Here is a 24,091-nt window from a genome sequence, read left to right as displayed (position 1 = left end):
TAAAACCAAGGAGTGAAAGCTTCGAAGGCTTGTACTTTTATATTCCAAATCTGAACTCAGAACAGACTTCCAAATAGTTTTACAAAAATCAGAACTTTTGCTGTTATGGTACCAAAAAACGCACGGCTATACAAATGAGTTCTTTTCTGTAGTGAGACAATATAAGTGTAGTTGGTGGATTATATTTTTCGTCTTAAACTTTGCCTTTTTTCTGCCTCTCATTTATTCCTAACTGTCTCCCTGTCTTCTGTTCTCCATCTGTCTTTTCTCTGTGTCTCTCTCTCTTTTCTCCCTCTGACTGTACTTTCTTGTTTTTTTTCTCTAGGCTTCCCTCAGGCCCATGTCTCTCTGGGCTCATCTCTGTTTCTTTCTTCCCCTTGCAGTTTACTCAATATTCCCACTGTCTTTCGTTTTTAATATTTGCTTCCACTTCTTGTCTTCCTTCACTTGGGTATTTTCTTACTTGAATTAAATTTTTATTTCTCTTCTTATTCCTCTGTTTCTTCTCTGTCTCTTAACTCCAGCTTCCTCTTAGGTGTATTTTCTCTTATGGATATTCCTTTTTTTCCCCTGACTCTATTTGGTCCTTTCTCTGCCTTTCTTTATTTTAACTTTTTAATTCCCTCTCTGATTCCACTGATGTGTTCCACATTTGCCATCCTGACTTTTCAATTTTTTTCCTCATTTTTCTTCTATATATCTTATCATCCAGTTAGTAAGTCACAGCGACAATGCAATAATAAAATAATTTCAGGTATCATTTCACTGAAAATAGCATGAGAGTATTCATTTTTCATTGTATTGTTTTTATCTGATGAACTTCAATGGCTGCATTAGATATATTCCTTTTCATTTTTTTAGAAATGCACAATTTATTCAATTGCTTTAAAATTATAATATGTGCTGTAGATCCTGTTCATCTTTCTATAACTACATTGAGAAACTTAACTCTTTACTTAGAGGACAGAAATGATGTTAGTGACAAAGTTCAGAAACTGAATTCAGACTGTTCTATGATGGAATTGATTTATGGTCTTTTTGCTTTTGTCTATGTGATTCAGGGAAATCTTAACCCAATCCACATGTTTTGTGCACGCATTCCAGAAGCCGCTCACCTTTTATTGGTGATTGCTCTGGATTCCTCAGATGGGTGAGAGGAAATGATGATACTGTTCTTCCTCATCGAAGAACATTTATTAAGCTTATTCCGGCATGTGATGCTACTTTATGCCTCTAAGAGAAACATTACCTAGGAAACTGTTACTCTTGAGAAAGGGGCAACATTATTGTCTATCTTTGCTCCTGTAAATTACAGCACTATCTTAATCTTGTCTTCTTTAACAAGTCAGGCATTTGGAATTGTACGTTGTCCCAGATATATAGCAGTGTGTTTACTACGGCTTCACTGATGAACTGTCAGGTGTTCGAGGCCACCAACACCCAAAATACTCTATGGCTGAAATGTCATGCAACCGTTTGGGGAGTATGGGCATTATTATAGTCCCATGATGGAAATACTGACTTCTAGGCTTTTGGATTTTTAGTAGTGATTTGGGGAGACAGAGGTTCCATCTTCTTATTCTGCTCTGCATCAGGAAGCAGCCTCCCTTCGTGGTGCTATCATGGTCGCTGGTCTTGCTCTACCTTGCTTTTATGTTAAAGTAAGTTATCAAAATAAACAGATAAATGGATAAATAAATGTTGGCATATACAAATAGGAAGGATTTCCTCTCCCTGTCTCAAAAATAGGAAAGCTATGTGGGTGGGAGGGTTAAATAAAAAATACATATTAGGTGCATTTTCTATCAAATTCTTTGTTTTCAATTTTTAATTGTGAAAAATTAAAATCAACTATTAGGACTTTTTTGGTGAGAATTTAAAATATATAGATAGCTTTAAAAGTTTATATTTATCTGTCTCTACATCTACCTACCTATCTATATATTTTGTGGGACTGAAAGCAGCTTGCTCTGACATTAGGGAATACACACACACACACATTGGGAGAACACTATGGATGGAGGACATTGCAAAATGCTTAAAAGAAAGCATGCATCCTGAACAGCAGCGTTTTAAAAACTTAAAATACGGTTTGTTCTACTGAAGAAGATAGACTAGGCAAATGAATACAACTTTCAGAGACTACATGTTGTTACTAAAGCTTTGTAACGTCTGAAAATTAAAAAAAGAGAACTTTCAGTTTTCAAAGTAAAATCTGAAGTTATACAAAATGCTGATGTCTGTCCATTCACCCAGAAAAAAGATAATAATGCAATGTTCTTCATAGATGATACAAAAAACCAAAAGAAAGAAATTTCTTTGTTGAGGAAACTTTGTTGAGGAGTAAGACATTTCAAATTTTTTTACCTCTCCAAATATACCAAAATCTCTTATTACTCTTCTTTTAACACTTGCTTTACATTCGGCTAGCTGAATAACATTTGACAGTTATTGAGTAGGATGATGGATTATTGAAGAGCAATTATATCATAACCATAGTTTTGGAAGAAAAAGCAGTGAAAAGTCATCAAAATACAATGTTGAAAATAGGAATGTTTTATTTGAGTTGCTATGATAATTTACCCCTTGATGTGTGTACTGCAAAAACCCACAAAATTGCCTACTAAATGTTATGTTTCCCAGAGCCAAAAGAAACTGCAAGTTAAGCTCAAACTGAAGCGAGATGGAGAGATACCACTTCATGGAGAGGTATGGGCAGTAATTTATCATAGGATCAAAGCTCACACAGTATGCTACCCCTTGAGATACAGGAAAATCCATGTGTTTTGTTTTGTTTTAAAATTTTTTGACTTAGATATTCTAATCTGGTTTATTGTCACCATAGCTAACATTATGGAGTTAACATTATTGCATTCCACCTAGCTTCACACTTCAATATCATGGTTCAATTTCTGAGAACATCGTTCTGAGAAAACAAACTAACTTTTGTAATTAAAGGAAGTACTCACACTGTTTACGTAATTATTAAAGCTCAAAAATCTTTCAGCTACAAATAGTATTAGTCAGGTGCCTAAAAAAATGTGGAGCTTCGTTTTTTTAGCTGAAATGTTAAACAATAGAAATATGATTCTTAAGCATAACTTCAGGAAATATCTTCTTCTACACATGGAATAGTTATTAAGAGAAATATTAAGGATGAGTTTAAAGATTAGTAAATACTTTGTGCCTCTATTTCTTCTTTGTCAATTAACTCTCACATATCTATCTTAGATATTTATTTTCTTAAATAACAGTCCCATGGTTAGATTTTCTACTTTTAAGAAAGATTTCATTTGTATTATATATGAGTTCATTTAGCATTTTTTTGTATTTAAAGGAAAAGCTGGAAACATTCACAGAAACTAAAATATTGTACTCCAAAATGTAGCCACATGGTGATAATTCAAATACCAGTGAGAAAACATTCCTAAAAATAAAACATTTATGACTTTCTATTGGAATATTTGAATTTTAAGAAAAAGTAGCTATTTATAGTACATCTAAATGGCAAATGGATGTGACACATATGCACCATATATCTTAACACTTAGCTTTAACTTTATTAAAATTTATTCTTTTAATGCATGTTTCATCTAAAACTCCCTAAATTTGAAGGCTTTGCCATTTTACCTCTCCCCATTCGCAACTTACTAGAACTACAAAAATGTTTTTGGAAGGAAAAACAAAAGACAATAGAATTGAACATCTGGAATTTTCAGTGATTTGAAATATTGTCTCTGTTGAAGAATCTTGAGGAAATAGAAATAGGGTGGGTTAGAGATCGTTAAAATTGGAGTCGATCGTGGTTTCACATTGTGTTTGATCCAAGGGACGCTGTATTCAGGAAACGCTCTGCAGTCGTGTGCCTCTTCCCACATCACACCGTAACTTTAACAAAGCATCGTTCCCGCTGTAGATTCGTGGCGGGAAGGACTCTCACTCACTCTCTTGGCTTTGATGTCTCCAGTTGCAATTTATCCTGGTGTGTTAAATGTGAAGGTAAACCATTAAGAGGTGCACACCAGAGGTTTGGTTTCATAAACTTGTTATTTTTCCTTGTCTTTTCCTTCCTTCCCTCATTCTTTATTTTTTCAAAGAGGGAAACTAGTTTTTAGTACCTCGGTATGAAAAAAAAAAGCACAAAATGAGAATTTAAAAGGGTAAAGCCTGAATGGAATTTGTATCATTTCCTTTTCTTGCTTTAGCCTTTGTCACTGACATACAAATGTCATGGAAGTAAGAATAAAACATCTCAGGCATTAGAATTGAATGATAGCTCATTCATATGACAATGACTGCTCTGAGGACAGAACATTTCTCAGAATGTAGCCATTCTTGTGGCAAAGATTATAATGACAAGGAGAAATGGTGCAAAATTAACCAATTCTTGGATCTTTATAAAGAAATCTTATGAGTGTCCTTTAATGTGGTACTATGTATTATATTAGCTAAGGAATATAAAAGGGAGGGGAAGAAAGCCTTCCTTACGTCCACGTCAAACTTGTTCAGTTTGATCCTAGCCAGCGAAGCCTGCTTAGGAAGGTCTGTGTTTCTACCAGTAGGTGTCACTGCAATCAACAGAAATACCCCAGGGGCAAGGAGTGCTGATGCTGGGATGATAGAACGCTCCGGACACAATGAAAGTGAAACGAAGAGCATATCGGTGGTAAATTCTTTATGAAACAACAAAAGCTATAGATGACTTGGGTTTTAATTTGCTCTGATATATCCTTTCCCATTGTGATGGGAGCGTCTAATGAGGTCCCGGAGGGCGTGGCTTTGGAGCATAAGCTGTTAGGACCTGGAGCCCCGTTCTTTCCTGGCTTCACTGGGCCCGGTGCTCCCTTGGCCGGTAGCTGGTTTGCTGTTTAACCCTTGCCTGGAAGTTGACTCACTCAGACCTGGGTTTAAAATGAATAGGAGTCAGATTTCGTGGGAGGAGTTGAGTCCTGTTCCTATTGCTAGTCTTTGGGAGCTGAGGCTGGCAGTGGGGATGCCAGGTACAGGACGTTTTCCCTCACTTCTTCCTCTTGCTCTCTTCCACAGGGTGAAAGGAACTGTTGGTTTTTAAAATATTCCTTTTCTCCTTTTGTCCATCTTAAATGCATGTCTGGGCATTCTTATGAGGGTGTGTGTGTCTGAGTTTGCACACATGCATATATTCTGACATTCTGCTCCGTTTGATGAATTTTGCAGCCCATATACAATAAATCAGCCTTTTGTGAGCAGCTTCAGCTTGAAATTTAAATGTCACAAAAAAGCCCATTTCTTCTCAGCCAAAAACCTCGTCCAACGCTCATGAGCATCTGGGTACTCGTAGTTCTAATCAGTTTGCCCTCGGTTAAATTGCGTAGTTTTAAAGGTCTCAAATTAGAAAAGTCTATAAGGTCATTTTGCCATTCTCTGGCCAACACCAAACCCTACCTTCCATGCATTTCTCAGGCTCCTCAAACCTCTTCTTTATGGTGAAATCAAGTGGATCGAGCCAGGAGACACTGGGAACCATTCGTATGTTTTAATCTCTATTTCCCCATCTTTTCTGTAAATGCTAGGTAATGGATGTGCCTTGGCCCATTACTGTGGCTTCATTAATTAGAGCCAGGTGTCCACAGCCCTATTAGCTGGAGCACCGTCAGTTCCTGCAGAAGATGGCAACACCTCCTCGGTCCACCCTGACTTAAAGGGGATTTTCAGCATTGACTGAAATTCAGATCACCTGAGGTAATATGTTTAGCTTGTCCCGAAGCTTGTCCTAAGAGTGTTCTGGCTTTTTCTGTGTCCCTTGAAGTGCTGGTAAAGGTGACAGCCTCACAGATCTCTTTTGTTCCAGTCTCAAAAAAATCAGTCAGATTTCCATTAGTCTTCATGGCTCTTTTGAACAGTGGGCTTTTATTTCACACTTAAAAGAAAATCTGTCAAGTATTTTGGTCACCAAATATATCCTCCCTACAAATGTCAGATGGTGATGATTAGATCCTATATACTAGACATCCTCTAAAAAAAAAAATCCAGTTTCCTGTCACTAATAATTCTAGCCTTTAAAATAGGACCGATATTTGCAATACGTATGATGTTTCCTAGTCTGCTTGGACTGAGCTATGACAAAAGGTTGGATGATAGAGCTACGTAATGCCAGAAGTCCTCTGTGGGAAGAATAAGAACAAATGAAAGGTAAACAAAGCTATCGTATTTTCTCTTAAAAAGTGTAGGTGGAAAATACAGAGCAGTAGATCCCTCTATTTTATTCCAGATGCGAAAAGATAGAGCAGAGTGAGAACCATTTTCATCTGAATATAAAATTTACTATAAATCATAAGAAAAATTACATATTATTAAGTTAAATGTGATGTTTTCCCTTTAAATTTCCATTGCTTGCAGCTTTCCTTGTCTCCCTCGCTCCTAAAATTGCCTAGTCCTCTTTTCTGGAATTCTTTCAATTAGTTTTGGATCTGTCACCCTAAAGTCTCTGAAATTGCTTATTCTAAGAGATTTCAATATTTGCTCTGATGACATGTCTTGATTCTCAACACACAGGAATTCTCAGTAGTTTTGAATTTACTTTGTCTGCTTTAGTCCATATAAATCTGGCAATCAAGATTTCTCTCAGTTTAATTTGCTTTCTGTTGAGGATTTAAATGATGCTATCCTGCAGCTTTAGCCAACCGCTTCCAGTCCCTGATCCTTGGCCTTCCTCACTGGTGAAAGGCTGTTCTCAGGTTTCTTGGTTCAGTTTAACCCTCCTAGTTAATCTCTGACTTCTGGTAAATTGCCATCATGTTTAAAATCTGCAATTGTAACTCTTTTCCTAAAAAAAAAATCCTGTTCACAAAGGACAATATGACTAACTTATATCACCTTATTTTCTTTAATTTAACTAAGAGCCGTAGAAGAAAGTCGCTGCCGATCAGCTCTAGGAATATCTTAACTGTCATCAGATCTAGAATGAATTTCAGTCAGGATTTTTGTCCTTTCATAGCACATAAATTGCACTTCTTAAAGTTAGAAATGGTCTGTCTCGCTGATGCTCTCAGGCTCTTTATAGAGTTGCTGCTCCCAGGCCTTCAGCTGAGCAGCTGCTGCCTTCCAACAGGAAATTTATTAAAATGCGTTGCAATCCTACAAAGGTCTATCTGGCATTGTTTGTTGGTTTTGTTTCCTATTTAATTCCCGTTTCTTTCAGCCAGGACTCGTCAACAGATTATAGCCCTTGCAAAATAGGGTGCCTGAAGGGTTAGATCCGAATGCTTTAGATATTTATACATTAACAGGCACATGGCTCTGGAAGACACACTCTGCTCAGCTATATACTCGTAGATGACATGCAGCTCATTTGCTCCACTTCAAGAAATATTATACAAGTTCTTTTCAGTGGATCTGTTTATTTGGCTGGCTGACTTACTGTGGGGAAATCGCCAAAAGTTTTCTAAAATTGAATCCAGATAAGACAGAATTCCTTTTGATTGGGTTTTATCCCTAGGTCCATCAACACTCTTCCGTCACGTTGAAAGTTGGCAATTCATTCATAGCACTGGTCCCAAAGGGGAAAACCCTGATTTTATGCTTGACTCTGCTCTGTCATTTATGAATCGTGTAAATATCAATATTAAACTGTCATATTTTCCTTTGAGAAATACAGCCGGGATAAAATAAATAATAGGTATTCAATTTTTGGAAGTGTTACTTTCTGATTACCCTATTTTCATTTGTACTACTGAAATTCCTTACTAATTGGATAGATTGAGCAAGCACTTTCCAAGCTTATACATTTCAATACTAACTTCAGGGAAGCCAAACATCATCTTACTGTCTGAAAAATAGCATATTGGATTTGATTCCCTCTCTGAACGTCCCTGAGAGAGGAATGGGCTTAGAGGTTCCTGGGTGACCAAGTTCTTATTCTGTCCTGTTCTGGTTACCTAGATAGCTAGAAAAATATAATGCAGAGTGGCACTGGAGAATCTGCCACAGTGGAAACTCCAATTTTCATTGAATTATGATGAGAAGAATTTAGAGCATTTCTGGAATATTCAACTGTCAGTGGATAGGAAGATAGTTTATTTCTCATGTTCTAACCACACTTTCTTATACATCTATGCAACTGGAATAATTCATGAGTGCCAAAGGACATGTTGACAGTTAAAAATGATGCATATGACTAACAATTGGCTCTATTTCCCAGCAGAAGTTCGCTTTACTGTTAAAACTGCAACAACAACAAGGGTTTCTGTTACAGTTGTATTTAGTGATGGTATTTTGTCAGGACACAGCACTGTACAGATTCTTCCCTGAGTCTGGATCTCCATGCTGAAGACTATATGCACAGACAGTTAAACAAGATAAGATAGCGCTTCATTTCCATCTGAGCCAGGGAACATCAGATCCTAAAGCATTCCTTGGGTAGATTAAATTAGAGCTCACACGAGATTATTTTTCTCTATTAGTGAAAGTCAAAAGTCTTGAACAAAGATAGACTGAAAAAATACCTTTTGTAGACCTTACTTTTACTAAGATAATTGATCGTGGTGATTTACACATTAACGCATCAATTTGTAAATTTATGATCCAGATTTTCTTGTATGCAAGGTTATGGGATATACACCCAAACAAGGTTTAATTGGAAAAAAAATTGGAAACAACTCAAAAGTCCATCAATAGAGGCTGGTTGGCTAAATTATAATGTAGCTGTGCAATCGAATACTACGAAACTATTTAAAAACAAAAGATGGGAAATCTTCTGATGTACTAATAGGGAAAATTTCCCTTGAAATATTAAGTATAAATGAGCAAGACATAAAAGATTGGGGTTATATGTTATTTTTGGTGTCCAAACATGGAGAAGATTTGCATGTCCTTGAATTAGAATAAGAAAATAGTGGAAGGATGAACAAAAAAAATCTAATAAAAATGATTATTTCGGAGGAGTGGGAACAGTGAAGGAGGGTGAAGTGAGAGTAAAATTTACACTCTCGTGGACTTTTTTTAGCTTCTATGGTTTTTTAAAATGCAATACTATTCAAAAATTAAGTAAAATAAAATTTATTTGTATTTAATGCTTACCATACTCCCTAATATTTGCTTATTAAATTTTTTCACAATTTTCATAAAGTTGTGACTTTCAATATAAACAAAGGAATGGAGGAATTTGTAAGACAATGTGGCTCCTGTGAAAAGCAGTGCTTGCAGTTAAACCCACGGTCTACATTGTCTAGTTACATGACCTTATAAAAACAATGTATTTCTCTAAACCTCAGTTTGATAAAATGGAATTAGGAGTGCTTCACAGGATTGTTTTGAAGTTCACATTACATCATATATGTTGAAATGAACGCAGTTTACTTTTGCTGTTACTGGAGCAATTATCTGGAGATTTCCTAAACAGAAAAACAATCTAGAAATTTTTCCAATGTTTTGTGTATCCATTTCATTGGAAGTCGTGGGGTTCTTCTTGCCCCTTACCCAAGGACACGTGTGTCTGTCTACCCAAACATACTGGCCCAAGCAACATATGAAAACATTCCACAAGTGATAGCCCTAGATAAATACAGACGCAGATCTGGAGGCAGTTCTTCTTTATATTCTTATTACTATTTGCTTCATCTGTAAGGAAACATAGTACATTAGATGAACAGGCCAGATCCATGATCTAAAAATTCTTAGCAACTCTGGTGCTTGTAGTCTAGGGTAGAGTTTTGCCTGACTTGAGGGTGGATTATGCCAGATAAATCCAGGATCAGAACTACACTGGCAGGCTCTAATGCGTTGTCTTGAGGTGGAACCCCACTGCCCCAAAGAAAAGGAGTATCCTTCACGTCTCCTGAGAACAGAGGCAGTTATCCAGAGTTTGGATAAAGACTCATTTCAGAGTGGGCCAGAAAAGGAGAAGAAAAAGAAGAAGCTGCAGCTATTATTTCTACTGTTATTACTGGTGGTGAGAGCAAGGTTCAAAAGCACAGAAGGTGCAGGAGATAACAGCTCATCAATAGTCCTGGACAAGGCAATGCTGTGTGGGTAGCTGGAGAACTGAGGAGCTGGGCTGCTGGAACAGAATTCTCTCTAACCTTACCTTTCTTCATTTTGATCCTTCTTTTACTCTCTTTTTAGGTCTCTTTTCACCAGGAATTTACCATCAGTCCTTAGAGAAAATGTAGAGGGCCCTGTAGGGCTGTATATAATTACCCTCTTCTAGGCTGACTCAACCTTCTGCTAGATGCTGGGCAAATTGATTGCTGATGTCTCAAATCTCCATCCTTCACTGGACATTGCCCTGGAAAGCAGAGAACTGTATTGATCAATGTTACACCTCTTGTCTGGCTGACGATGAAATACAGCAACTTATTGCCTCCAGCTGGGATAATTCTGAAGAGCCATTGAGTTCTCCAAGTGATTGACTGAGTCCTCCATTGTACCGTACTGATGGTAAACTTCTTCCTCCCTCTGTTCCTAACTTCCACATTTCCTAATCAGTGTAGCCACCGATTGCACTCCCCAAGAAACCTTCCAAATACAGCTGTCTGTCTCAGAGTCTGTTTCTTGAGAACCCAATCTAAGATAGGCATGCTGGCTTCAGTGATGGTAAAGGTGACACTGTATTTGACTTTGGCTGCTTCTCAAGCCATGAACAAATACGTGTGTTCTTCTAAACTCAAGGATCCTGCCATATAGGGTCAACTTGGTTTACTCTCTGCTCTCAGTCACTCATTCTAAGGGATCTCTTCTAGATTTGGACTACAATCTTCAAGTTCAGAGGATTTTACTAGAAACCCTCAGAGTAATTCTTACAGAAGAACATTGTTCTTCAGATAGCTCTTCAGAGTTTCTAGGCTGGATCTAATTTTAAAAAAATCGTCTTCAAGTATTGCCTTAAATTTTGCTTTAGGTTTGTTCCAGAACAACATGAACCCCAAGATTTCTCTTGAAGTTCCCAATACTTTCTTACATTTTAGGTCAATATCTGAATAGGTCCCTTATGGAAAATCTGTCTTCAATACCTGATACACATCACTAGAGAGATATGGCTACTGCCCAGGGACTGAAAATGATATTAAGTGATAGTTTGTTTCTTTTTCTGAATCTTAACCACCTCATGACCATTATTAAATGCTAGCTCAAATTCCACAACACACCAGAAGCCTTTTCTGACTAGACCATTTTCTTCAAGATCGCCCTCAGTTTTGAAATACTGGTCGTCAGTTAAGTCATTATGGCTCAGCAACTGCTAATACGTGGAATTAATTTCTCTTGCTGTTTCCATACCTCCCAAAGTAGACTGGAGAATTTTAAAGACATTTTTATGTTACCCTTGCATTCATTCAAATATCTAGCGTAGTAGTAACTAAACTTACAACAATCAAACAGTTGTAATGGTGACATGCAGTTAATCTGTGAAAAACTAAGGCTGGGATCTAGGTGGTACTAATTATGAGCGTCTACCCTATAGAAAGAAACTACAGGGTTGAGTTTAGGGAATGGCACTTTAACAACAAACTTGGGTTTAAATTCCAGGACCACAAGATTCCAGCTGGTGCCTTCAGCAAATCACTTTATATCCTTAAACTTTAATTTCCCTTTCTTTAAATTTAGGATGGTAAGAGTACCTATCTCCCAGAGTTATTGGAAGCATTGATGGTTGACTTAATGAATAAAAAGCTCTTAATGCAGTGATTAATGAATGCTTATTATTATTATGCTAAAATATTATTAGAACATAATTCTGGATTCAATGTTACAAAAAGAAAAGCATACTGTTGTATTAAAATGGTATTAAAAATCAAACACCTTTCTATTTAGCATCTAATTTTTAACTATTTCCTATTTTAAATGACTTGGGTCCATTAGCAAAGTGAAATATTTTTAGGGACAGAATTGATGTCATAACATGGTCATGGGAACCCTCCTTCCAGAGTTGCGTATCTAAGACATTCCGGCCAATAGGAGTAAAATGTGTTTTTGTCCTGTTTGCACATTCTAGGTCTTCACCATTTGATCTTCCATCTGACTTCATTGTACTATTATTTACAGTGTGCTATGAACTCCCCTAAAAACAGAGTTTTTCATCTTCAATGTGTCTCACATTAACCTTGAACTAAGATATCTCACCTCTCCATCCTCCAGCCTTTAACTTTTCCTTGTTAAGTGAGGCTGGAGAAGAAGCTGAAGGAGATCCATTGTATCAGTTACCTATTGCTGCGTCACAAATTTAGCAGCTTAAAACTGCAAACATGTACTATCTCACATTTCATGTGTGTCAGGTGTCTGGGCTTGACTTAGCTGCATACCTCCGGCTAAAAGTTGCTTATAAGGTTGCTGTCAGGTTGTCAGTCAAAGCAGAGTCTTCATCTAAAGTTCTATGGGGGAAGCCCACTTCCAAACTGACGAGTGTAGTGGTTGTCCAGATTTAGTTCCACTTGGGTTGTTACACTGAGGGTCCTAGACGCTTTGTGAATGTTGTTTGAAGGCCTCCCTCTTGCCATGTGGGTGCTCCATAAGCAGCTTATGGCCTGGCAGAAGTGATGTTCCATCCCCTCTGCCGCCTTCTGCCTGCTAGAAGCAAGTCACTGAGTCCAACTTTCACTCAAGACCAGGAGATGACAAAAGGGCTCAGATTCCAGAAGGCAGGGATCATGGGGTCATCCAGGAGATGGCATTCCAAACCAGACATGCTGGAGGAGCTCTTTATTTACTGTTCTGCACCTATAGCAATATGTTAAACACAAGTTTGCTTCCTTATAAATGCTTAAATTTTTAGGACGTATTTTCTGTGATGTCTATTATACTTATTTCCTGAGGCTCCCTCATTGGTATAAATTTAGTCCAAATTTTAGCATTAGAAAGATTGTCTGGAGCATTGTGATTCATAATGTGGACTGGAAATGAGAAGACTTGTTTATTTTTATCCTGGACGCATCATGTACTGACTGCTGACTCTCACTTAGAGAGTTCTGAATAGCTGTCTCTTTCTCATCTATAAAAAGGAGGCAACAATTTTAGCTTACAAATAGTGGGACTATGAATAACATTTTTTTCCAGAGCACTTTACAGTAGTGTTTTGAAATCATCTAAGTGGTCTTAATACCAGCAATTTTTAAACAACAAAAACAACAAAAGCCACTCTCGCACTTGAAGTTCACAGATATATTTTAAGTTGTGTAATAACAATTTACTGGCAGCAAATTCTTGATTTTCCTTTCTTGATTTTCACATAATTTTACGAAACCTTTGGGGATTCCTATTAGTACATGCACTTCATTTATAAATGGGAAGAGTACTAACAGGGCAATGACCAATTCAATCACATTAACTTGAACAGAGAACTGGCTTTTTAAGGCAGTTACTCCATACCCTGCCATTCCATTCTCTTGCCTTAAATATAAATTTTGTGGACATTTGATGACCGCTATCTTCAACTTGGAAATACAATGCCAATATTTCTTGGAATAAAAACAGACTCTTCAAGTCCTCTTTTGGCATAACAAAGCTAAAATTAGATCCCACTTGAAACAAGCTTCTGTAATTAGGAAATGTCCCAAACAAAAGACCTCACTTTCCAAAGAACATTGAACTATTATGCTAATTGGAATGGCCACTGTTTAAGTCTTGGGTGGATCTGAAGAAAGCAATTGTTATTCTGGCCTGAGTTTCCAACCACACTCATTTTGCTCAATTGCATTTCTTTAGGAGAGCAGCCTGATAGGCTACAAGTATTACTAATTCTATCAAATACCCCTTTTTCATTATTCTTTCATACTTAACGATCAAAAACCTTAACCACTGTCTATTTTTAAACGATGTAGTTCCATAAACAGATTGAAATACTTGAATAACCTCTTCATGATAATTAGATTTTCTTGAGTGAACACCCTGCTCCTTTTAATTTTCCCAAGCTGCCATTCTAAATTATGCAAATCATAAAATTATATTTTAAAAACTATGTCATTTGGATAGTTTAATTTGAAAATGGACAGGGATGATATATATGCTTATAGGACAATAAGTTCAAATCTAAACAGCCCTATAACAATAGGTTAAGCAGTATATCTCTCTCTTCCCACTCCTCCTTCCTTACCTCCTCTGCTTTCCAAGTGTCTATGATCCAGAAGGACCTGACCCTACTCCCCTGAGGGAGCATTTCAAGGAAATCAAAGCTATGGCAGATAATGAGAGACATAAATTATTTTTAAAAGCTTAATGAACCTAATTTTTATCTCTTGATGGAGCTATTTCCAATATGTGTGTGTGCACGAAGCATTTGTCAATATTATAAACAATCCAGAAGAGAAATGTTAACTGGGTTCATTTTGCATTACCAAACAGAAATTTCCAGTGTTTTCTTTCCCTCCCATAATTATGCTGCTTTTGCACTGTTTCCACATCTTTTCCCAAATTCCTTCCCTTTCTTTTGCTTGATTTAATTTCTGCTCCACATTTGAACACATTTTTTGTTCAATTTTTTTGTTCAAAGATTCTCCATTTCTTCAACAGGACACATCAGAGAGAGCTTATAATCTCTGTATCTGCAATTTTAACAGAAATATACCCCAAATGAAATTTAAATATGTCTTTATTTCACAGTTTTACAAACTTGCTTTTTTTTCCTATTCTTTCATGTGTTTTTTTTTTTTTTTTTTTCTTTTTTCAATCTTTTTTTTTTTTTTCCTTCTTTTTTTTTTTTTTTTTTTTTTTTTTGTCCATGTAGCATCATTTCATGTTGTTGCCATCATCTACTTTATCACTTTTTCTTTATTCCTTCAAAAATGTATCTCTCTCCATCATGGGAGTATTCTTGCATGATAAATTCCTAAACTAAAATTGTTGTGTCAGATAGTCATACTAATTTCCCTTCCAATATATTGTACTTATTTATATCTCTATCAATACAATGTGTGAAATCACCATCATTCTAATTTTACCAACCTAAATCAAGTAAAGTAATATTTAGGCTTTAGTTTCTTTTTTCCTTTTTGATCCTTAGCAAAACTAAACTTATTTTCACAAAGTATCATTTTTGTGCATTTTCTCTATATAGCTATCTCATTTGTCCAACCTACTATATTTTTTGTTTCTTTCTTATTGCTTTATATTACATGAATCTTTAAAATTTATTTTTGGCATATATTGCAGATATTCTCTTTCAGGTTCTTGTCTTTTTAATTGGTTTAGGATTCCTTTTGGGAAAAATTGCTGTTTAAAGACGAAGGGATTGACAATCCCTTTCAATCTGGTATTTCTGAGTCTAATAATCGAGTTACTCCTGAAATTTTTCCTTAACTCTCACATTGCCTGACTTACAGCACAGCCTCATGGGAGAGTGAGCTAGAGAGACAGGAAGACAGAGAGAGAAAGAGAGACAGAAATATCAACACAGACAAATCATACATGTTGATTTCAAAGCAAGATCATTCATACAGCATTGAGCAAAGTTTGGTTTACCTTGATGCATCTGTTTTAGAATGATGTGCTGCAGACTGTGCGAATTGAGAATAGTGTTGAAGCCTCTGTGAGGAACAGCCCACATGAACAGCATCAGCATACTGACTTACAAACACACCACACGCCAAAGAAAATCCACTAAAACTTCATTGGAGCATTACGTAGAATAGCTGAGATGTGGAAACAACCTGAGTGTCCACCAATAGAAGACTGGATAAAGAACATGCTATATATTTATATTTACGTAATGAAATACTACTCAGCCATAAAAAATAATATCTAGCCATTTGTGCCAACATAGTTGGAACTTAAGGTATTATGCTAAGTGACATAAGCCAAATGGAGAAAGACAAATACCATATGATTTCACTTAAATGTGGAATCTAAAAAAACAAAACAAACAAACAAAAAACAAATTAACAGATACAGAGAACATACTGGTAGTTACAAGAGGGGAAGAAGGATGGTGGGTGAGCGAAACGGGTAAAGGAGCTCAATTATATGATGATGGGTGGTAGCTAGACTTTGGTGGTGATCAGTTTGAAGTGTATACAGACGTCAAATTATAATGTACACTTGAAATTTATGTAATGTTATATACCAATTTTACCTCAATTTAAAAAAAATAAAGTAAGTCAGTAATCACTAAGCATTGTGCAAAAGAAAACAATAGCTATCATAAAACTCTCAGGTCCAACAATGAATTCTTTCTAACGACATTTTCGAATCTTGGAGCTTTTTCATTTCATTCGTCACTCCATGAAACCCAAGTGGGCTGCCTTCTGCAGTAAAAATGTGCTTTTTCTAGAAAGGATGTTCCTGATTTGGGTACTTTGTTCTCCAATTTATCAAGCATGCTCTGAAAATTATCCCTTCACTCCTGGTATATCCTTGTCAGTCTTTCTAGTTCATGCAGTTGGGGCATCTTGACTTCCACAGCTGCTGCTCCTCCTTCTTTTCATACCCTTCCTCCTCCTCCCCCTCCCCTCCCTTCCTCCTTCTTTAGCTCTTTCAACGCTGATAGCTGTGCAAGGGTAGTTTACAAGTTGTGATGTCACTGTAGTAAAATGTTGGCATGTTTATTGTTTCTTGTCTCGCCTTGTTACTTTGTCCGTGTCGGAAACTTTTAGAGAAATTGGAATGGAGTTGGTCCTGTGTTCCTGGGTATAATAAAATACTTTGCTAATCCTAGCTCTTTTCTGCTCATTTTACTGCTTATCCAAACACAACAAGCATCTTACAAGAGGGCTATGGAACTTTGGCTCATCTCACAAAATCTTCCCTTTCTTTATCTTCATTCTTCTCAAAAACTCAGAAAATAGGAAAGTTGAGCCTTCGTTACATGGCAATTGCCTTCTGTATAATTCAGAGTATTCAATAGTAAGATGTGTGCGTGCTCATGACAATAAATATTTCCTCTCTCCTGGACAGTAAGTTCTGCATCTGTGAGGGAGTCACTTGCTAGACAGTGACATCATTTTAGGTGACTGAGACATGGGCATAGAAGAAGCTAGCCTGGAATTCTTCTGGCTAACCAGTTGGGAATGCCTTTCGGCCTCTCCTTGTTCATCTCTATCCTTCACATAATACACAAGTGCGCAAGAAATACTTCCACTTGTCTCCAAGTTTACTGGCACTAAATACAAGGAGAGTTTATAAAACTCCTGCTAGATAAAAATTAAACCTTGTTTGGAACTCTTATTACTTAACACCTAGCATATCTTGGTCAGTCCAGGTAAAGGTTATTCTTAAATAGGGACACCACAAGACTTTCTGAAAATTCCACTAGGCATGCTCATTGGGGAAAGTCAGAACTTTTGATGCTTAGATTCTTTTATTAAGCAACTTAATATTAACTAAAATATAACAATATATTAATAATAAATATTCATCATGTAGAACATGCCATACCCTTTAATGATGTGAAGATACCAATATAAGATGCTTGTGGTTCATTACTTTAGAGATGAAACCCTCAGAAAACATTTCACCACAAACCGTGGCAACCATAGTTGAGAACACATTTTAAAGGACACATTTGAGGAAAAACAATGCATGATAATACTAACCATCTTGACATCTTCAAGATCAACGTGGTATAATAAAAGTGTGTTGTGACCTGCCGGTGGCGCAGCGGTTAAGTGCACAGCTTCTGCTTCTTGGCGGCCCAGGGTTCGCCTGTTTGGATCCTGGGTGGGGACATGGCACCACTTGGCAAGCCATGCTGTGGTAGGTGTCGCACATATAAAGTAGAGGAAGATGGGCATGGATGTTAGCTCAGGGCCAGTCCTCCTCAGCAAAAAGAGGAGGATTGGCAGCAGATGTTAGCTCAGGGCTAATCTGCCTCAAAAAAAAAAAAGAAAAGAAAAAGAAATATGTGTGTGTGCATGTGCACGTGTGAGACGTCTCTCTTAACTTGAAGTGTAGTACTTGCTCATTTAACTTCTGTTTTCAACAGAGAGCAGAACATACTGAATGGAAGGATTCGTCCATCTCCCTTTGGCCCTTCATGTAACTCTCTCTGTCTGTCTCTTTCTCCCTTTTCATCTTTGAAAGGGAAAGAAAGATATTCGGTTTGATATGTCTAACATCCCCAGGAAGCCAGGGTGAGTTCTACAGAGATTAGATGAATCTAAGAAGAATTCTGATTCTGTGAAGACAGTGTATGAGTACCAAAGAAAACTAGGCCATGTGTTTCATATTAAAATAAAATTCCATATATAGCAAGGATCAAAAACCTGAGGGTAGGATTCAGAATTTAACCTCATGCTGTTTTTCAAAATGTTAACACTACGTGAATATGGTATATTTACTAAACTCAACTAATTTGAGCATTCTCATGGATTTCTATCTTGTAATATTTTATTGTCTTTAAAAGAAAATAGCATTGCTTTAAATCCAAATATTAACTTTGTGTAGCTTCTTTATCCACATTTCTTCAAATGTTTTGCATGGATGTCTGAAATTTTTACATGATACCCTGAGCTTTGGGTTTGATCCCCCTAACACCCAACATTATTGTAAAAGATTGATAATGTCATTGCTTAGAGTCTCCTGCGTTTATTGCCACATCAGATTCTGGAGTACGTATTTTTAAATATATCTTCAATACCTAACTGTTGTCAATTTCTTGGCAATATCTTTTACATTTATTTTATAATACGCCTTCTCTTATATGATTAAAATTCACAACTTCTCTATATTATTTTTCAAAATTAAATAAAGGTACTTCCACGCCCCACGCTGTGGGAATGCACTACTGTGCCTGCCACTAAAATGTTGACTCTGGTAGGTGCTCATGCATTCGACAGTTCTAAGCATCTCTTAGAATATCTTGCTGTAGCCACCTCTCCCCACCGCCAAATGGTTTCTTCCACTTCTGTAGTATGTAGCAAATTTCACATGAGGCTTTTGCGGACTGTCTGAGGCTCCCTCATTTGTGGCTAAAATGTTTGTTGCTTTTGCAATTTGCACTGATTGCTTAAGAAAAGAATGGTTTGTTTTGCTAGGGCTGCTTTTAGTTTAGTGGGTTCTGTGCATAGCTAGCTACAATGCTTTTGTTTTGTGGTGATGATCCAGATTGTGTTTTTTGGAGGCATTTATTGCATTCTTACAAATTACACACGTTGCAGAAGGGCTGTTTTCATCCATACATGGAGAAGAGACACACACAGTACTTGATGGAGTAAAAAACCCGATGAAATAAGATCATATCTGTCAAGTAAAGAAAAATGATGGAATCAAGAAGGAACAAAGAAATACTTTTCTAGAGTGCTTATTCCAAGTATTAGAATATTGCCATATTTTATACTAGTTTAAGTACATGGAATGTTGTTTTGATATCCTTAAGAACTTCGGGGAGAATATCAGCCTGGAGGATCTGTTCTGTGACAAATAAGAATAATGTTAATGTTACATTGTTATGGATGTTATATATTATATGATGCGTAGTGTGTGCCAGGTGGCATTTATAAACATGGTCTTATTTAGGTCTCAATATGGCATATTGAAAATTGTTATTTTCTTCCCTTTTATTGAGAAGGAAACCAAGCCTCTAGAAGTTCAGTAATTTGAGAAAGTCCATGTGCCTAGTAGCAGGGCCAGAATTTAAATTCAGCTCTGATTGATTCCAAATCCTCTGCTCTATCATCTCCCTCACAGCCATGTCTCCAATACATTTATGGTGTCGACTGGGGAGCTCCCACTTACTCCTTGTCTGTATAAATAGGGTTATGAATTTTCTTTCCCTTAGAAAATTCAAAAAATAAAATAGATATAGCTCACAAAAAAATAAAAATAAGTTAACTATTTCATCACCATCCAAAATGTCAAATGTAAACACAGAACTGACCAGCTTGATGTCTTCTGACGAGTCTTTCCAGGAGGAAAAATAAAGAAAGACAAACCAGCATCTCCACGCTTGGACATTTGTGTGTTAACTTAAACACCAGCTGCTACATCTTATCTCTTGTGAAAGAAGACCTTATTCCTCAGAAAAATATTGATAGGGGCTAATGACCCAGAATAACCTTTATTCATATTCTCTGACAGTAACAATAATGATTCTCTACACCTCCCTAATAACTTTTACATAATTGTATGTGTTTGCTCAATGGCCTGTTGATTAACTTTTTTTTTTTCTTTTTGAGGAAGATTAGCCCTGAGCTAACATCCATGTCCATCTTCCTTTACTTTCTATGTGGGACGCCTGCCACAGCATGGCTTCATAAGCAGTGTTGCACCTGGGATCCGAACCAGCGAACCCCAGGCCGCGGAAGCACAGCGTGAGAACTTAACCTGAGCCACAGCGCCAGCTCCTGTTGATTACTTTTCATACGTGGTTCCCCAACTAAACTGGGAGTATCTTGAGGCTTTTTAATACTTAGAATCTGTGCGCTAACTGTTTTGTGAAAGAATGTCTTCTAAATTCAACAATGTAGTGATAATATGTGAAGCTGCATAAGTTCCTCATTGTCTACCTAAATTTAGTATTTCTGGTATTGGGAATACCAGTACTTACTTTATCAGGGGTATTAGAACCTCAAAATAGCTGGTTATTTAAAATAGGCATTTTTGCGGGCCAGCCCGGTGGCGCAGCGGTTAAGTTCTCACGTTCCACCTCTGTGGCCTGGGGTTCACCAGTTCGGATCTCAGGTGCAGACCTATGATGCACTGCTGTCAAGCCATGCTGTGGCAGGTATCCGACATAGAAAATAGAGGAAGATAGGCATGGATGTTAGCTCAGGTCCAGTCTTCCTTAGCAAAAAGAGGAGGATTGGTAACAGATGTTAGCTCAGGGCTAATGTTTCTCAAAAAAAATTTAAAAAATAAATAAATAAAATAAGCATTTTTTGACAATTTTGATGACAATGATGAGGATGATGTTGATGAAATTGATGATCGTTACCAACAATTTTATCATCGTCACCACCATCTAATAAGATTACTACTGATTCAAACTGAGGAGTAAGAATAAAGCAACATAAACAATAGAGGATCATAATTGAAAGGACAAATAAAAAAGAATCGCACATATATTGAGGTGAAAGAACATAAGATTTACCCTCTGAAGATCAGGATGCTATTTCTGCTACCTAATGTGTGAGTGATCTTGGGTCTGTCACTTAGCCTCTTACAGTGTCAGTTTCATAATCTTTAAAATGGAGAAAGCAATAATTCCTATCTATAACTATCCTAAGGATCAAACAGCATGCTCTTTTTGAAAGAGTTTGGTAAACTTTAAAGTAGTCAATATACAAATGCTAGCTAATATTATTCCTGTAACTCCTGGACCAAATGCATTAGTAAATATAATTTAGTCGCTGGTTCTCCGGAAGTCCCACCTCTTCCCTAATCTGAGGTCAATTTTCCTTTAATATCTCATTAAACAGATTGAGATTTAATTCCTAGCATGATGTGGACCATTTAGTACTATATAGTCTCCAAGAGATTATTCTTATCATTGGCATTTGTCACTTAATTCCTACTTCTGAGGAATTCGTGATCTTTGATATTTGCTTGCCTCTATCTTTAAGCATCTTTGTAAACATCTTCACGCTCAAGGTACCATCCAGATTGCTTAATCTCATAAAGCCACAGTAGCACAAGGCTCTTCTGTTAATCAGATTTCTAATAATGATTTGGAGTGGAACTTTAGAATATATATTAGGTAGAAACTTAAAACTGAATATCAATGATTATTATTATTATTTTTTTAAAGAACAGCCATTGACCCTTCTTTACCCTGATGATTTTTTTGCTATTCCCATCTTCTTTAAGTGCTGGCTGCTGGCTTCTCCAGTCTTCCTCTCCACAGAGATTCTTTTCCTCCGGATCTGGACCCCTCTGCCAGTGCCTCTCCAGGCCCTCCTGGGGAAGAGGCACCATACTTGTTAACCTGCTCTACAAAAAGAACAAACTCTTTTGTCCAAATCTATTTAACTAAACTCTACACAGAAAACATCTGCTTTTTAAAAGCTTGCAGGCCGATTAATGTTTTCATTTTTTGGTTTTTGCCTAAAAGGCAGAAAAATTCTACCGCGAAATAGAATTTGGCTTTTCTCGTATGTGAACTTGTACAAACTGAAGACAGTCTTTAAACTATTATTTCCTTATATATTTTTTGCGCCTGTTTATGTCAAATTTTTAAGCCAAAAAGTACAAATGACCGAGGTCAGCCCTGTTGCTTAGTGGTTAAATTTGGCACACTCTGCTTTGGTGCCTGGGGTTCAATTCCTGGGCACAGACATCCACCAATTGTTAGCGCCCATGCCGTGGTGGCAACCCACATACAAAATAAAGAAAGATTGGCACAGATGATATCAGGCAAAGCTTCCTCAGGAAAAAAAAGGACAAATCACCTTTACTTTTCCTATTCTGCAGAGCTTAATTTTGCTGTACTTTTGAAAAACACAATACAAGTCAAAATTTATAATGATAACTTACATTTTAATTTACCTACAGTTTATTAAGCGCTTTCTATGTTTCTTGCTCACACTGTCAAACAGAATTCCAATGAGAAACAGCTATGTAATTTTCAAGTTTGTAATATCCATGTTAAAAAATAAAAAACAGAATTAATTTTAATAACATATTTTAGTTCAATATAGCCAAAATTTTGCGATTCAACATGTAATCACTGTGAAACAGTTCAGTTGGCCCTCCTTATGCACAGGTTCTGCCTCTGTGAATTCACCCAACCAGGGATGGTAAACATAGTGTGTGCCTGATCGGGGATTCATTGAATTCGTGGAGGCAGAATTCAAAGATGTGGAAGCCGCAGTTACTGGGGCTGACTAAAGGACTTGAGCATCCGTGGATTGGGGTATAGGGGGCACAGTCTTGGAACAAATACCGGGGATACTGAGAGATGACTGTAATGAGATATGTGATGTCCTCCTTTTGTGTTACGTGTTTGAAATCTGTCATTGTTTTTAACACCACGTATCTCAAGTCACACTAGCCACATTTATAGTGAGCAGTAGCTCGATAGCCCAACACAGATCCAAGCATGTATGTGTTGTGTGTCTTATCTCATACAATTCTCACAATGGTCTGATTATTAATTCCATTGGTAGATAAGGAAAAGGAAACACAGAGAAGTTAAGCTGTTTAGTTACACATCCAAACGAAGGCCAGGAATTAAATTTAGCTCATTGTGACTGCAGAGTTTTTGATCTTCATGTTATGCTCCTACTTCTATGCTTTACTTAACTAATATTAGTATTTGGCTAAGTCTTTGATAAACTCAGTGTTAGGTACCCTTCTTTTTCTTTTTACTGCTTATGTGAATTTAGTAAAGAATGCTGAATTGACATATCTGTGGACTAAAATGTTTTTGTGGTCAGAATGCTATTATAAGAATGGATTTAGGTTGCATAAGTACATGCTGTTCTTTTGAAATGATGTACCTTAACACTGTCCCAAAGGGATTTTATCTATGCAATTCTTGGCCCTTCTACCGAATCAATCAAAAAGGGAACTGATTTGTGGGTGGGAAGTGGGGTTGAGTCTGGTGGAGAGCCTACCACATTATAGTAATTACTGGTTTCATGTTAATTTGAGGAATCAAAGTTGTATCTAGTATCAATGTTCCTTCCAAGTTACTTATATTCCTTTCCTTAAAAAGAAAATAAAAGGTAATGTTTGTGAGGTAGTGAGCTCTGCTGGCAACAATATATTTTTAAACACTCATCTTAATTCTGTTTATAATGGGTACTTTTTTTCAGGAATATTTGCTCATTATTTCACTAAGAATTCTAAGTAGAATTATTTAATCAGATCAGTTAGCTTTAAAAACCCTTATACACTTACTTTTTATACATAAGGTGCCAAAAATATTTCAAATAGGAAGCTAAAACATCTTTAGTGGCATTCTCAGGAAGTGACCATAATGGGAAACATTCTCCCCACAGGCTACAGATGAGAAATGAAGGTTGTGTGACGTTCCCAGCCTCAGAGGATCTTGTTGATGGAACCGATGGAGGACGTCACGTGGGTTCGATCAGCAGTCACTACATATGCAGGTCTTTTCTAGTCAACTGTTCTTTCTAGATTTCCTGGAGTTCTTTTAGTTGCATCACATCCATTGGCATGTTGCTGGCCTTTGTCAATTTTTAGTGTAAAACTGGGAGATATGCTGAAAGGCAGGGTGACAGCCACACAT

General features: G+C 36.9%; 1 long non-coding RNA gene across 1 annotated transcript; it reads left to right on the top strand.

The window, feature by feature from the left end:
• Positions 1-4,564: 4,564 nt before the first annotated feature.
• LOC124228265 (uncharacterized) lies at positions 4,565-23,952 on the top strand. The gene is made up of 3 exons (XR_006885675.1): positions 4,565-4,666; positions 5,553-5,721; positions 23,841-23,952. It is a non-coding gene; the product is annotated as an uncharacterized LOC124228265 (long non-coding RNA).
• The last annotated feature ends 139 nt before the right edge of the window (positions 23,953-24,091 follow it).

Source organism: Equus quagga, chromosome 16 (genome assembly GCF_021613505.1).
Source record: "Equus quagga isolate Etosha38 chromosome 16, UCLA_HA_Equagga_1.0, whole genome shotgun sequence".
Classification (NCBI taxonomy): Eukaryota; Metazoa; Chordata; class Mammalia; order Perissodactyla; family Equidae; genus Equus; species Equus quagga.
The sequence above is the reverse complement of the archived record's forward strand: the minus strand, read 5'-3'. Positions and strand labels throughout refer to the sequence as shown.